The sequence below is a fragment of the Mastigoproctus giganteus genome, chromosome 10 (assembly GCF_048544385.1).
Source record: "Mastigoproctus giganteus isolate SK-2022 chromosome 10, ASM4854438v1, whole genome shotgun sequence".
NCBI classification, from domain to species: Eukaryota; Metazoa; Arthropoda; class Arachnida; order Uropygi; family Thelyphonidae; genus Mastigoproctus; species Mastigoproctus giganteus.
The window spans coordinates 68,675,172-68,689,998 of NC_143584.1; the positions used below are offsets into that span (position 1 = coordinate 68,675,172).

The 14,827-nt window shown below is 37.3% G+C and overlaps 1 protein-coding gene across 3 annotated transcripts in view; it reads right to left on the reverse strand.

Annotated features, from left to right (window-relative positions):
- LOC150079071 (putative ATP-dependent RNA helicase DHX35) overlaps positions 1-14,827 on the reverse strand; it is a 427,459-nt gene that overhangs the window by 385,387 nt on the left and 27,245 nt on the right. The window lies entirely within an intron of this gene.

The window sequence follows — 14,827 nt, forward strand, 5'->3', positions numbered from 1 at the left end:
AATCAACCGATAACTGAGATTCTGTGAGTAAAAGTACATGGGGTTTGGCGGACTGCAAGTGGAAATGCACATCGTTCAGATTAGAATTGAGACCACGTATATTTTGAAATGAATTAGGAAGTGTTTGGGAGGTTTAGATCTTTTTGCAGATAAGCTTACTCTATTAGTTTGACAATTCTTGGTGTATTCAATGGTAAGAAAAAGTGGGTGGGACATTCTGTATGAAGTAATGAAACTTTTGGATATGGCGTACACATGGTAAGAATATACCCAGATCCTTGACATAATGTGGCCTCGACAATGCCCATCACATATACACTACTTGGACTCCCTCCAGTCACTATCTGGCAGAATAGAGGTAGCACTTGCAGTCTGCCAAACCCCACTAGCTGATCCGGAAGCCTCCTAGAGAGTTACCAATAGGTTCAGTCCGGTGTGCTAACTAGCGGCCGGCCTGCAAACACCGTTTTAGAGCTGTACCCTTGAAATGCAAGGAAATTTGGATCTCGCTACGATATTCATCATAACCTCAAAAGTCATCAATCATACTGCATGATGGAAGAGATGGGAAAGGGTTGACCAGAACTTGGCTCTGGAGACTAAACATGGGTTCCACCACTTCAAGCCTCCAATAAGCAAAGTTGTGGTATTGCACTGGTTGATGAGAGTTATCTACCACCTAGTACTGCCTGGTAACACAGAGGGGCAGCATTCCTCCATGTGGTGTGGGCGCCACACCTCGATCCCTGCTTACATTGGTTCACACCTGGGTGGTCACCCACCGTGTGCTTGTGCATGGAGGTTACACCCAGGATTACTAACAGTCCCACCATCGTGAGCAGAGGATTTGGTTGTCACAGACCGTTTGGACTTCACTGAAATTGGGTCCACTTGACTTGAGTGTCACCCGAATATCAGTTCCATCAGCATTTTAGACTCCCAAGTAGCAAGTAAAGCTTGTCTGGCCTATCTGAGAGAATGTCTGTGACAACCTCAAGGACCAATTTTAAAATAAGAAGCAATTAATGTTGCTTTCTATTTTAAAAACAGGTTATAAAAAAACTCACTGAAACAAGAAAAGCTTTTACAGGTATTACCACTTTTAATATTCTTAAATTAACACTTTTAATAATGTTCATATTTGAAAGAACTTTGCTATATTTCAACAGTTTCTATATTTGCTATATTTCTAAATTTTATGCAGAATTTCACAAATTGTCTCCTTATTCATATCCAACTCATTGGACATCATCTTGAGCAGGGGTAGGCAACCTTTTTAAATGGTGGGCCAAATAAAATTCCTGTGAGGCCATGCAGGCCAAATATTTTTTTTGTTTAGATTTCCTTGATTTTTAGAATTATTAAAATGGTGTAAAATAAAATAAAAAATGTCATAAACAGTTTTCTGTTAATTATTTTAATATTTACTAGGGACTCTGCCCCCCCCTGCTCACTTTGCTCGGCAAAGTGAGCAGGGCAGAGGTATGACAGAATAAGTCAAATCTTTTCTACATAAAAGACACACCTGTCAAGCGCACTAATTGATATTATCTAACCTAATATATAAAAGAAAATAAAGTGTAAGAAAAAACTATAAAAAGTAAAATTGTGTGAATATTGAGTGAATGAAAGTTTTTATTAATTGCATGCTCCATCTTAGCCTCTTCACTGGACAGACAATGCAGGCCCTCAGGGGCCCCACGATTATCCAAGTTGACACTGGTCATTAGGCTAACCCCAGGCCAGTGCGGGACAGAGCTGCAAAAAGCACGCTCCACCATAGGAATCTAGTTCCCTATGTTCTTTTATTCCTACCACCTAGGGTGGCTGAGTGTCCTTTGCCCACCCTGGGTGCCCCCCTCCCCCTTTGAGTGATGGCTCACCCTACCAACCACTTTCAACTCCCACCGTCTGGACCAGGATGGGCATCCTGTACCAGGGGTTTCCCTTACTGTCTCCCCCTTTCAAATCAGAGGAGTGCCTCAACAGATCAGAGGAGTGCCCCTTTTATCCCACCCGCCTCCTATCTCCCCATTATCTCCTTTCCAATAATTTTTTTTTTTTTTGGGCTCTCCTTGGATGCATAGGTTACACCGGGGTTCACCCTGCCAGAGCTTTCTTCTCTCCTAGCATGTTCTGGCCCACCTTCCCATGGTGGTGATGGAAGCTACAGGTGTTAGTGGCTCTCCACAGGCCCCCAGGCTAAGTGGCCAGAGGAACAACACAACCCACACTAATACTTTACAAAACACACACACACACACACACACACACACACACACACACACACACACCCTGGCCTTATGCAGAGTATTGTATTCTAAACAGAGTAAAAACACGGAGCTGGGGGAGACCCCTAGTGCCGCCAGACAAAAAACAGTCACTATGATCAATATCTGATCAGGAAATAATCTGAATTATTTACCTGTGCATTTGTAGTGTGCAGTATTCAATCACTATGTAATTATTTACCTGCGTTTACATAGGTCACTTAGGAAAAGGCTGTTTGCTTCGGGTTACATAATGCATGAGGAATATCATTGCATACCAAAGAGCAGGACTACAATATTTAACTGAAATATTTATAAACTATACAAATATTTTAAATATTTACAAAATACTAAACTACTGTATTAAAAATATTTACAAAATACTAAACTACTGTATTAAAAATATTTACAAAATACTAAACTACTGTATTTACAAATATACAATATTCATTAATATATAAAAACTTTAACAATGGAACATCAAACGTTAGACAGTGAAGCATGAGGTTGGTGAACATTATGGAGGTAGCCGTCAATAATTAATTGCATTTATAGTGACGTAATTGCCTCGCTCTCTTCTCCCATTGGCTCGAATAAATATCACTAGGAGGAAAACTTTTTTTAATGTATAGGGAGATACATACTGGTGGCTCTTCCGTAGCCAGGTGGGCAGGAGCAGTAGTGCGTAGCACACGCTTCTTGATTAGACCGGGGTTCAAGCCCTTGACCACCAAATATGGAGGATGCGGAAGGTCAGGGAACGACCACCGCATATCCCCAGCCCGGATAAAGGGTGAGGGTTAGCATCAGGAAGGGCATCCAGCCTTAAAAATTGCATGCCAAAACAATAAAAATGCTGACACCATATAATAATGGGAAAAGGTGAGGACAAAAAAAAGAGATGCATACTGGTACATATAATTAAGTTTATTAACAATAAAAATGATATACATATTCAAAATAAAATTATAAAAATACAATTATAGTAACAAAATACAAATACAATTCCAGTAACAAAATTGCAATATTTTATTTTTATAATATTTAATGAGAGGGTTGATACCGTTTATTTTTTATCAGTGAATCATATCTGGATCGATAATTGTAGTAGCAATGCGCAGAGTATTTTCTAAATTTATGTCAGAAATTTGGGGGACTTGGATTTTATGTCATTTTTGAAAAATTTTTTTCACATCTGTGTGTGATTCCAAATAACAACAGAATTTTCTTTGGATTGTCTATCACCTGCGGAAATTCTTTTCAGTTCAAATTTGTATAAAGTTCACGTTAAGATAATTCCATAAATTTCATTTTCAGTTCTATTTTTTCTTGCATTTCCAATATTTCTATTTGATATTTATCTGGAATTTTGTTAATATCAGGTATAGTGAATGGCAATGAAAATATTTCAATGAATGTCTCTTTATCGGCAAAATCAATGAATCTTCCTTCAAACATGATGCAAATTTTTTAAAATATCAATAAATTTTTGCTTTTCATAAGTATTCTTGTATGAACTGCTAAACGTAGGGAAGTTGAAGAATTTATTATTATTAAATTGGGTTCGCCACAGTAGCAATTTATTTTTGAATGCTTGCACAGCTCTGTATAGTTCAGTTATTATTCGGTTTTCTTTTTTGCAATTTTGCATTTAATTCGTTCAAACGAAGTGATAACCACTAAAAATCCCAAAACAAGGTTTCCTTTGAGATCCATGAACAGTTTAATCTGGTCTTTTAATTCGTGAAATCTTTTTAACATTGCTCCCTTCGATTACCATTGAACTCGCAATAATAAGTCAAATTGGAATACTCAGATTCGACATCTTTTAGTAGTTCATTAATTTACGATGACCAAGTGAGTATTTAGATTTAATTTTGTTGATGCATTTTACAAGAGCGTTCATCACATTTTCAAATATGCCAAGGCACCCTTGTTCTTCCTTACCATAGATCTCATATGCCGTCAGTGGATATTCCAATTAAGTTACTGTATTCAAGTTTGAATTCTAACATAACTTCTTTTATCTTATTAAATATGTTTTTGCCCATCATTGTTGTTTTAAGTTGAGTAAGATAACAGTTCTTCTGTTACATTAAAATTTCTATCTACTCCTCTGATAAAAATAGTTGAGCTGTATCTACCAAATCAGTGCTTTCATCAAAAGCCAACGAATAATAACCAAAATCAGAAATTTTTTGTTGTAAGGACTTTTACATTGGCTGACATTTCATCAATTTACCTTGTTACTGTTCATCCCGATAAGCTTGTGTTTCCAATTTCTTTTTTATTTTCGGACCATATGGTTTCCATTCCAGCTAGCATACAGTCATTAACAAACTTGGCATCTGAAAAACACTTTGAACTTTTTGCAATTTTTGATGCAGTTATGTACCTTACTTTCACCGCAGCTTCTGACTCATGTATTTTTAAAAAATAGTGTTTTCTGTTTTTTTTAAACGTTTTGTTTTTTTAATTTTCAATTTTTATCATCCTTTCTTGTTCCATAAACTTATCACAATTAGCATGTTAAGTTGTATAGTGTCTTTTGATATTATGTTCTTTGTTAACCAAAATCACATCTAAACAAATTAAACACGTTGGTTTATTATTCTTTCTATCATAAAATTAGTCATTTGTCGACTTTTCTTGAAAGTGAGACGTTCTAAATCTACCTTTCTCTGTTTACATGGTGTAACCCATAACCTTTAATAAACACATTCATAGACAAAAAAAAAAAAAAAAATTAAATTGAAAATTATTATAATTTCAAAAGATTTTATAAAACCTTAAAAATCTTAGATTTTCAATTATGCATTGCGATGGGTTTCAATAAGTACCTTCATAAAAATAAAATGGTAAATCCAGTGGTGTAACTAGAACAAATTGGCCCCAATGCACACACAGGTAAAGGGCCCTGCCCTTCCCTCCCAACCCCAAAAAGTGAAGAGCAAAGAAAAAAAAAAAAGAAAGAAAGAAAAGCTCAACATATTACCTGTTATTTCTGAAAAATACTGGACATATTTTCATTTTTACTTTTTCCGAACAAAGAAATAAAATACCGGGAGGATGGCAATTCTACCAACAACCGTCTACTTACTTTATTATTATTATTTAAAATAAAAAATTACTTGTATCAGAGTAATAAAATTACAAATAGTTCTGTCAAATTGTAACAAAATGCAAAGAATGGTAAAAAATAAAAATAAAATAAAGAAATAAATCTACAGCATTGAGTATCAGTATCATATCAGTATCAAAACTGGACAAAGTTTGAAGATTGCCAACATCGTGGATCATTCATAATTTGTGAATGATCCAATCATGTAAAATAAACAAATAAAAACTGGAATAATAAATTTACTTAAATCTTCAGCCTTTCTATCACAAGTTAGAAAAAATGCAATAGTGCTGGTTGACAATGTTTTTCTTTCTCTGAGAAACTTGAAAATGTAGAATAATAGTACATGATGCTTGATAACAGCTGCAGAATTTTCTTTCTCTGCCAATAAAGCAAATGAAAATCTCTGTGATTGGCTAAATTCTTTTGTTTCATTTCCCAAGTTACTACAAGTAACTATGCAACAAATTTTCCCACCACAAACAAAAACAGAAAAGACACACATAAAAAGGTTAAAAAGGTAATCCACCTGGCCTCCGTAGCCGAGTGGGCAAGAGTGGGAGTGCAGTAGCACACGCTCTTTGAGTAGACCGGGGTTCAAGCCCCTGACTGCTGAATACGGTCGATCTGCCAACCCGCACTGGACCAGCGTGGCAGATTATGGTCCATTTCCCTCAGCATGAATTGTTGAGGAGGCTTTCATCCTGCAGTGGGTTGATAATGGCTGCACTTTACTTTTTACCTGGCTATGGAGTGCCTAGACAAGGGTAGAATGTTGTTATTGTGAAAATGGCAAATGAGCCTCAAAACCATAAATTTAATGAAACTTCATGCTTTGGAGTGACTGAAGCAGACTCTTTATTCTGCCTAGTCACTGTTTATTATTCATGGCCATTCAAAGTCCAGGTCCTGTTGACTGTAAGAAACAAAGACAAGGGTTGTTGTTATTTGGTTTTTAGGAGCATTAGCAACTAAGGCCATATTGCTCCGGAGATATGCGGTGGTCATTCCCTGACCTTTCCACATCCTCCGTATTTGGTGGTCATGGGCTCGAACCCCGGTCTAATCAAGAAGCATGTGCTATGCACTGCTGCTCCTGCCCACCTGGCTATGGAGTCGCCTAGACAAGGGCAGAATGTTGTTATTGTAAAAATGGCAAATAAGCCTCAAAACCATAAATTTAAGGAAACTTCATGCTTTGGAGTGACTGAGGCAGACACTTTATTCTGTCTGGTCACTGTTTATTCCACTCTCTGAACACCACTCGATAAATGCTAATTACAGGAAGGGTTCCTCCCAATGCCCTGATCAGTTGCAAACACCAAAGGCAAGGATAAAGGATCTGCAATTTAGATGTGTCTCTGGTTAGCATAGTAATAAATGATTCCTAGTCTTTGTAGTTTTTCATTTCAGATAAACAAAAAAAAAAAAAAAAAAAAATCTAGCATGAAAGGCACTAAAACGACAACACTGGCCATAGCTACAATGCTATGTGACAAATTTGTGTATTTGTCCCATATCACAACTATCTTTTATTTACTAATATTTCTATAAGCATAACTTCAGAGGCTAAACAATACTCAGGCGGCCAGTCGCTGGAATAATAATAAAAATTACATTAAACATGATTTAATGATATATATTTTTCGGGGGGGGGGGGGGGGCATTCATTATATATATTTTGAAAACAATTGCAGGCCAGATCACACACATTTGCGGGGCAGTCTTGGCCTGCAGGCTGGAGGTTGCCCATCCTGATCTTGAGGGTAAAATGATGATCAGTTGCTATATTTCAACAATATAAATTCAAGGAAAAATTGGACAAACTTTTGGAGAAAATGAATAAGTGAATGGGAATTGCTTGTTTTTTTTTTTTTTTTGGTTGATGCTGTATAAAAACTTGCTTTCTTGCATATGCCACTACTAATGCTAAAAGCCTTTTCTTCAGAAAAGGCTTTTAGCATTAGTACTGCCAACCTTCGTATCGTCTGCAAACTTGGACTTTAAGCTTGATATACCATCACTTTCATGTGCAAGTATAAAAAGCCTTTCTAAGATCCAAATATATAATATCAAAGTTATTCCCTGCATCCAGTTCTTTTGTGACTGCATCATAGTATCCAATCAAATTGGTCAGGCAAGACTTCCCCTTAACAAAACCATGCTGTGTCCAAGCTATAACTGAAGTCTTGTCTAGATGATCCTGCAGTGCTTCTTTAACCAGTGCCTCCATTAATTTTCCGGGAACAGAAGTTAAACTCACAGGTCTATAATTACTGTTATTTTTTTTTTTTTTTTTTTTTTTTTGGTTTTTAGGAGCATTAGCAACTAAGGCCATATTGCTCCGGGAATATGCGGTGGTCATTCCCTGACCTTTCCGCATCCTCCGTATTTGGTGGTGACGGGCTCGAACCCCGGTCTAATCAAGAAGCGTGTGCTACGCACTGCTGCTCCTTCTCACCTGGCTACGGAGGCGCCTATAATTACTTGTGTCAGCCTTTGATCCTCCTTTGTGAATTGGGGTCACATTTGCAAATCTCCAATCTGTGGGTACCTCCCCTGAGTCCAAGGAAGCTCTCATAATTATGGCTAAGGGTTTGCTTACTTCCTTTGCAGCCTCCTTTAATATAACTGGATAGATCCCATCCACCCCAGGTGCCTTTCTTGTGTTTATCTTCAACAATTTCTCGTCCACTTTACTCTCAGAGATTACAAGATTCTCTAGCTTACTGCCAGAGTTGAATACACCCCTGGCATTCCCCTCGCTGAATAACTCCTCATGTGTGAATGTCGATGCAAAATATTCATTTAGTTTGTTAGCTACCTGAGCAGGATCATCAACAGTTGACCCATCGATATCAAGTGGACCAATCTGATTCACTCCCTTCCTTCTAGAGTTTACATAAGTAAAGAACTCTTTGCTGTTTTTCTTTGCATCCCTTGCCAAAGATATCTCGTAATCTGCCTTCGCCTGCCTAACCTCCTTTGTAACTTGGTTACAGACCAGCTTATATCTATCATAGGCTTCCATGTCATCCATTAATTTATATGTATCCATGCATTTTCTTCTCTGCCACATGTCTCATTAGTTCATCTGACATCCATTTAGGCCTAAACCTTGAACAATATTTCTTAGTTGGTATGTAAAGCCTAGTAGCTTCCAAGATAAGTTCTTTGAATGCCTCCCATTTTGAATTTGCTGTTGGTAACATCATCAGTCGGTCCCACTGTATAGAATTTAAATACTGTCTCAGTCCATCGTAGTCGCCTTTATGAAAGCAATAACCCTTGTCTTTACCCCTAATGGTAGTTACCTCTTTGAGTAAATCCCACTTCAGCACACTGTGATCACTGCCACCTAGTGGTTCATTTATCTGCAGATTCTTAATGCATGAAGAATCACTACTGATAATCAAATCAAGAGTATTACTCCCTCTAGTTGCCTCCCGAACATGCTGATGTAGAAAACAATCATCCAATAAATCCACAAAAGCCATGCTAGTGTGTGAGTGACCAGCCCCCAAATTCCAGTCAATATCTGGGAAATTAAAATCCCCCATTATAAGACTGTCTGATTTACTGGCCCACTCTAATTCCCTGTACAGTTTCTTATTATACTCATCAGAGTCATTAGGCCTATAGCACACTCCTACTCTCAATTTTGATCTCCCAATGCTTATGTCACACCAAACTGACTCGACACTGCACTGTCCAGCGATGTCGACTGGCTTCACTTCCTTGGATTTTATGTATTTCTTAACTAATAGCATAACCCCTCCTCCCTTCCTATCCTTTCTGTAGATGTTGTACTCCCCAAATTCCAGTTCTGCATTCCTTATATCTGTGTGACACCACGTCTCTGAAATCCCAACAATATCTGCCTTTGATGTTTTGAGCAATACCTCAAATTCATCAAATTTATTTACTAAACTCCTAGCATTGGTGTACACGCAAGTATACATGCACCTGTTCTTTTTCTTAGCTACTCTAACACAACCCATGTGTTTACTTGTACCCCAATGATTCCCAGCAGTCTCTGAAATATCCTGCATCTTATTTTCCAGCTGCTGCTCATTCCAATAGAAGCAGTGCAAGAATCACTTTCACCTCTGCCAGTGGCTACTGTTAATCTATTAGTCCTTGTATCCGCCCAATCTAGCAGTTTTCTGACCCACCTAACACTGCCTCGATTGCATCAGCAAACATTCTTGCACCCTTTCTATTTAAGTGTATCCCATCCCTGTAGAAGCAGTCTCTCCTGTTAACAAGTACAGACCAGGCTGAAAAAAATTCTACCCCTTGCGCCGTGCACAATCTTTCCAAGGCCGAATTGATCGACAAGGGCTCTCATCATATATTTCCTCCTATCGTGTCTGGGCAGAATTGCAGACACTTTCAAATTCAACTCTAATTCATGGCTTTTTTTCAACAGTGACCTGTACTTGTTAAGTAATTCTGCCGGTCTCCTATTCTTAATATAATATTAATATAATTATACCACTTTTCACTTTACACAATGCAAATTTCCAGTTAACGCAATCTTTTTTTTTTTTATGTGATAGTTGAAAAAGATTTGAATCGCGCGTTAAGCTTACCGCGAGTAGTACGCTCAATAAACAAACGTTTGCCTGCTGCCCACCTTGGTGTGTTCCATAGGAAGAAGACGTGTTACTTGTTTGTCTCCTGCTAATAAATTCAATGCACACTTGCATAAAAATTCAAATTTTTAAATGAGCCAGATGAAAATGTTACCGCGAAGGAGATAACGGTAAAAGAATTAGATGAAATCTTTCGTATCGCATAGAACCTCAAACAAAAGGTTTAAGGTTCTCTGCGATATTTATTTCGCCAGGGCCCAGAGAAGATTGTTGTCGGCTATCGGAAATTATTGATGAAAAGAGAAAGTCAACACTGTTCAAATATTTCTGCAACAGTCATTTTTTCATTGTGTATTTTATGTCAGAGGTTCCCAAACCTTCTCGGTTCACGGCGCTCTTAGTGTCTCAGTAATTTTTTCAAGGCACACTCACAGTTCCGCTTAGTTGTTGGGTCCAAACAACTTAATAAGAAATGTTGAAACTGTGAACTACCTCGAGCTAGTAGTTCGCGCGGTGTCCAACAGATGTCGAGTATCGCTGTGTTTCCCTCGAAAATTTAAAATATTCCACGTCGCGCAGTTTGGGAACCGCTGTTTTATGCAATAAACATTTAATTCCATAATTATTTTCATTATCTTTTACATTGTATACAGTTAAAAAGTTATTTAAAAGGTATTTTTAAAATTCTTTATGGACATTCCAGAAGGTCAAGGATCAATTATAATTTTTCCTATTGGTTATTATATTCGATTAACGTGTTTCCGTTTTGCACGATGCGCTCGCGGGACGAATTAATCGTGTTAATCGAGGCCCTCCTGTATTTACAATCAGTCACAATCAGTTTTTCTTTCATTTTGCAGATCCTGAAAAATTTATTTCCCACCCAGCCCAAACAATTAGTGTGGATAGCAGTTTAACTAAAGTATTTTATATAAATAGCAACATGTTTCTCCTTTTGGAGTAAAGCTTTTTATTTAATGTGCATTAGTGCAAGTATAAGGTAACTCCTGATGAAGTGCCTGATGCAATATAAGACTGATGAATTAGAAGGAATGACATGCATTTTAAAATACAGAAATATACTTTCTCCATTTGAAGAGGTTCTTTTAATAAAAACACACCATGTATAGTACAATGCAGACACAACTCGTGGTAACCTGCCTACAGTATGAGATTAATGTGTTTTGTGGCAAACCAACTCCATTTCAAGTTAAGACAGCACCAGAGAAGGCTATATTAACCCATTTTCCATCTGTTTTCTGTAATACTCTAATATAAAAAAATAGTGCAATGATATTAGTATTAGTAGGGGAAAATGATGCAAGAAAGCAAAGCTTATACGAGTACCAGCAAAAAAAAAAAAAAAACTCCCTACCTCACCCATCTATCCCCCCTCTATATATTTGTCTAGTAGTTCTTCCTTGAATTTATTCAAACTACCCATTTTAAAAAACAACAGATGAAAGTTTGTACCAACAATTAACCACCCTCTGAAGGGAAACTTCCACACATCTATCCTGCAAACTCCTAAGGGGCCCCCTCATATTTACAGATTTTAACAATGTATAAAATTGAATTTATGCCTTTCTATTAAAGAATTTACCCAAGGAACATTAACCCTTTCATCTGTGAGATTACCAAACATGTGGGTTCACTATAGGGTTGTTTCCATTATGAATGGCTCTGGAATGAATTTTATCAGGAAATTTTTTAAAATTACAAAATTTATACCTAAATGTTCTCTTGCATTACTTTCACCCCTAAACGGAACAACTGAAACACCTTTTGTTTTGATTACAAAAAATTAACTTTTAGTTTCTGTACTGAACTGAAAACTGTGTACTATCAATTATGATTTGCAACTCTCAATTACAAAACATCCAAAAACAATAAAAGAAACCAATAATATAATAAAATTTTTAAAAATTTTAATGGTTACTCATGCCCCAAATTTAAATTAGACCTTTGCATGGCATAGGGCAGATGCAACATGAATGTCTGCATTACAGTCAACTGTCAGCATTTAGCTGACAAAACCAAAGCACTGTGGTAAAATTAGACAGCACTCGCTAGATCCCACAGATGCAACGTGGGAATGAGATGTTGTCTATAAGAAAGATAGGTACTTATGTTCATCTAGCAACTGTTAAACTTCAAAAATTAATTTCTTGAAAATCCATATTAAAATGTGTCATTTTGTCCATCAGTGGGAGAATACTGATGGACAAAATGACACATGAGGATTTGATTTCAGTTACAAATTTAAAAAAGAGTTGGCAATGAAAAGAAGGAGCAAACACGGGAGCATGGGTTTTGAGAAACAACAACAATAAGATTGTTCAAAATTCTTCCAGCACACTTTTCATGAAAGACCACAGAAGGCAATGAGTGGAGCATACTAGGAATGGCAGAGATAGTTTACCAAAATCATCAATACAAGAGTTAGAAGAGTAGTAGTAGAAATAATGGCAAATAATGCAAGAAAGCAAGCTTATACAGCATCAGCCAAAAAAAAAAAAAAAAAGTTCACCCATTCATACCTGCCAAAAATTTGTCTAGTTATTCAACCCATCCACTTCCACAACAAGAGATGGATTCCTGTTCCAACAATCAACCACCCGCTGGCTGAAGGCAAACTATTGCACGTTTATCCTGCAACCGTCCTTCCTCAACTTGAATTTATGCCCACTCGTGCACAGTTTCAACAAGTGGAAAAATACCATTAACATTTAGCTTACTCACCCAATTCAGAAGAACAGTGCCCAAGGAAATATCTCTAGAAAAGGTATGCAGCAGAAACAGAATGTCTATGAGACAGGGAGTGGAGCAACTCTGTTAGAGATCAGTCATTAATTAACCTAACAGCCTAATTAACCTAAAAGGAATTTAGAGCCTGAGAGAAGTTTTGGGGGCATTGTCCCAGATGTGGGAACAATATTCCATGGCAGGACAGATTTTCGATTTGTACAGAGTGAACAGCTGTATGGAAGAAACATAACGCTGAGAACGAAAAAGAAAACCCAGTTTTTTAGATGGAGAGGAAACAATATTTGTAATGTGCTTATGCAAAGAGGAGGGCCTCTGTAGCCAAGAGGTCACACTCTGAGTAGCTGGGGTTCAAGCCACTAACTGCTAAATATGGTCAACCTGCAAACCCACACTGGACCAGCAGGGCAGATTATGGTCCATTTCCCTCAACATGAATCGCTGAGGAGGCTTCCATCCTGCAGTTTACCCTTTACCTTTTTTATGCCACAAGTGGATAGGAGTCAGGATAATCCTCAATAGACATATATGATCTTGTCAAAAATCAGAGTGTCATTGAAGATAAGCATAGAGGCAGAAGAGACCTTTTTGTGAGATATAAAACAGGACTGAATTTTAGAAGAATTGGAATCAACAAAGTTATCTTTTCCCCACTGGCAAATTAGCTAGAGATCAGCATTTAAGGAATTGGAATGGATATTCAAGGAACTGAAGATGTTTTTTAAGAGCGAGGTTTTCAAACTGAAAGGAGGAATGCAATGTGGTATCATCAGCGAAACTATGGATAGGATTTCTGGTCAATGAGAGATCATTAATATACAAGAGAAAAAGAGTGGGGGAAAGAACCAAACCTTCACAAATACCAGCATTAGTGGAGAAGTTAGAAGACAGAGCCATCTACCATCATCCGCAGTAAGTGGTCAGAGAGAAAACTGGATACCCAATTACAAAAAACAGTTGTCAAACTATAAGATGGAAGCTTATTTAGAAGACCTTTATGCCAAACACGATCAAAAGTCTGAAATATCAGGAACAGCTGCTTGAGTTTCACCAAACATTTCCACTGAATTTGTCCATAGATGGGTAATATAAGAATATCACCAGTGGAGATACACTGATGAATCCATATTGGTAATCATTGATCAGATGGAAGATTTCTAGATAGTTTAAGTGTTGGCAGTTAATTGATTTCTCCATTACTTTAGAAAGAGTATGAGTAATTGCAATGGGACAATAACTGGATTGGAGGGATTTGTCACCCTTTTTAGGAACTGACTCGATATGAGCAAATTTACAAGCAGAAGGAAAAACACCTTTGGAATAAAAGTGAAAAAAGGCGACACAGAACAGGAGTATGCTCGGGAGAACAGGTTTTGAGAACAAGTGGAGAAATGCCATCAGGACCTGGAGCTTTCATAGCATCAAGATTGTTCAAAATCCTTCTGACATCCTTTTGAAGGAAGATCACAGCAGGCACTGGATAGAGTGTATTGGGAATGGCAGAAGATGGTTTACCAAGATCATCAAAAATGAGTTAGAACAAAAGTTAGGAGGTCAGCTAGCATTTTTGGCTGAAGTGGCAATTTCTATTCCCACCTCTGTCAAAACTAGATGGTTTTTGACAGAGGTGGGAACAGAGATGGGCAAACAGAGTTGCAGTTAATAGCATAAACAAAAGACCAGGATGCTTGGCTAGTATTTGGACAAGATGCAAGTTTTCTACTTTTAGCCTGTTCAAAATCTAGTTTAGACTGATTAATAACTACTTTACAATTGTTGCGAGCTTCCGTGTAGGCCAAAAAATGAACCTGCAGATTTGGAAACAAGTCTATTACGATATGCTACATTGTTCTCTTGAACAGCCTTAGCACGTTTATTGGAAAACCAAGGTTTAGATAAAGGATGGGATTTTAAAATTCAGTGTGCAATAAAGGATTTCATCCCAACAAGAATAATTTCACTGACATGATCTGAGCAAATGTTGACATCAGAAGATTTGAAACAGTAATTTGACTGAGGAAAAGATATCTCGCAGATCATCCCATTTTGCATTCTAGAAACACCAAACAACA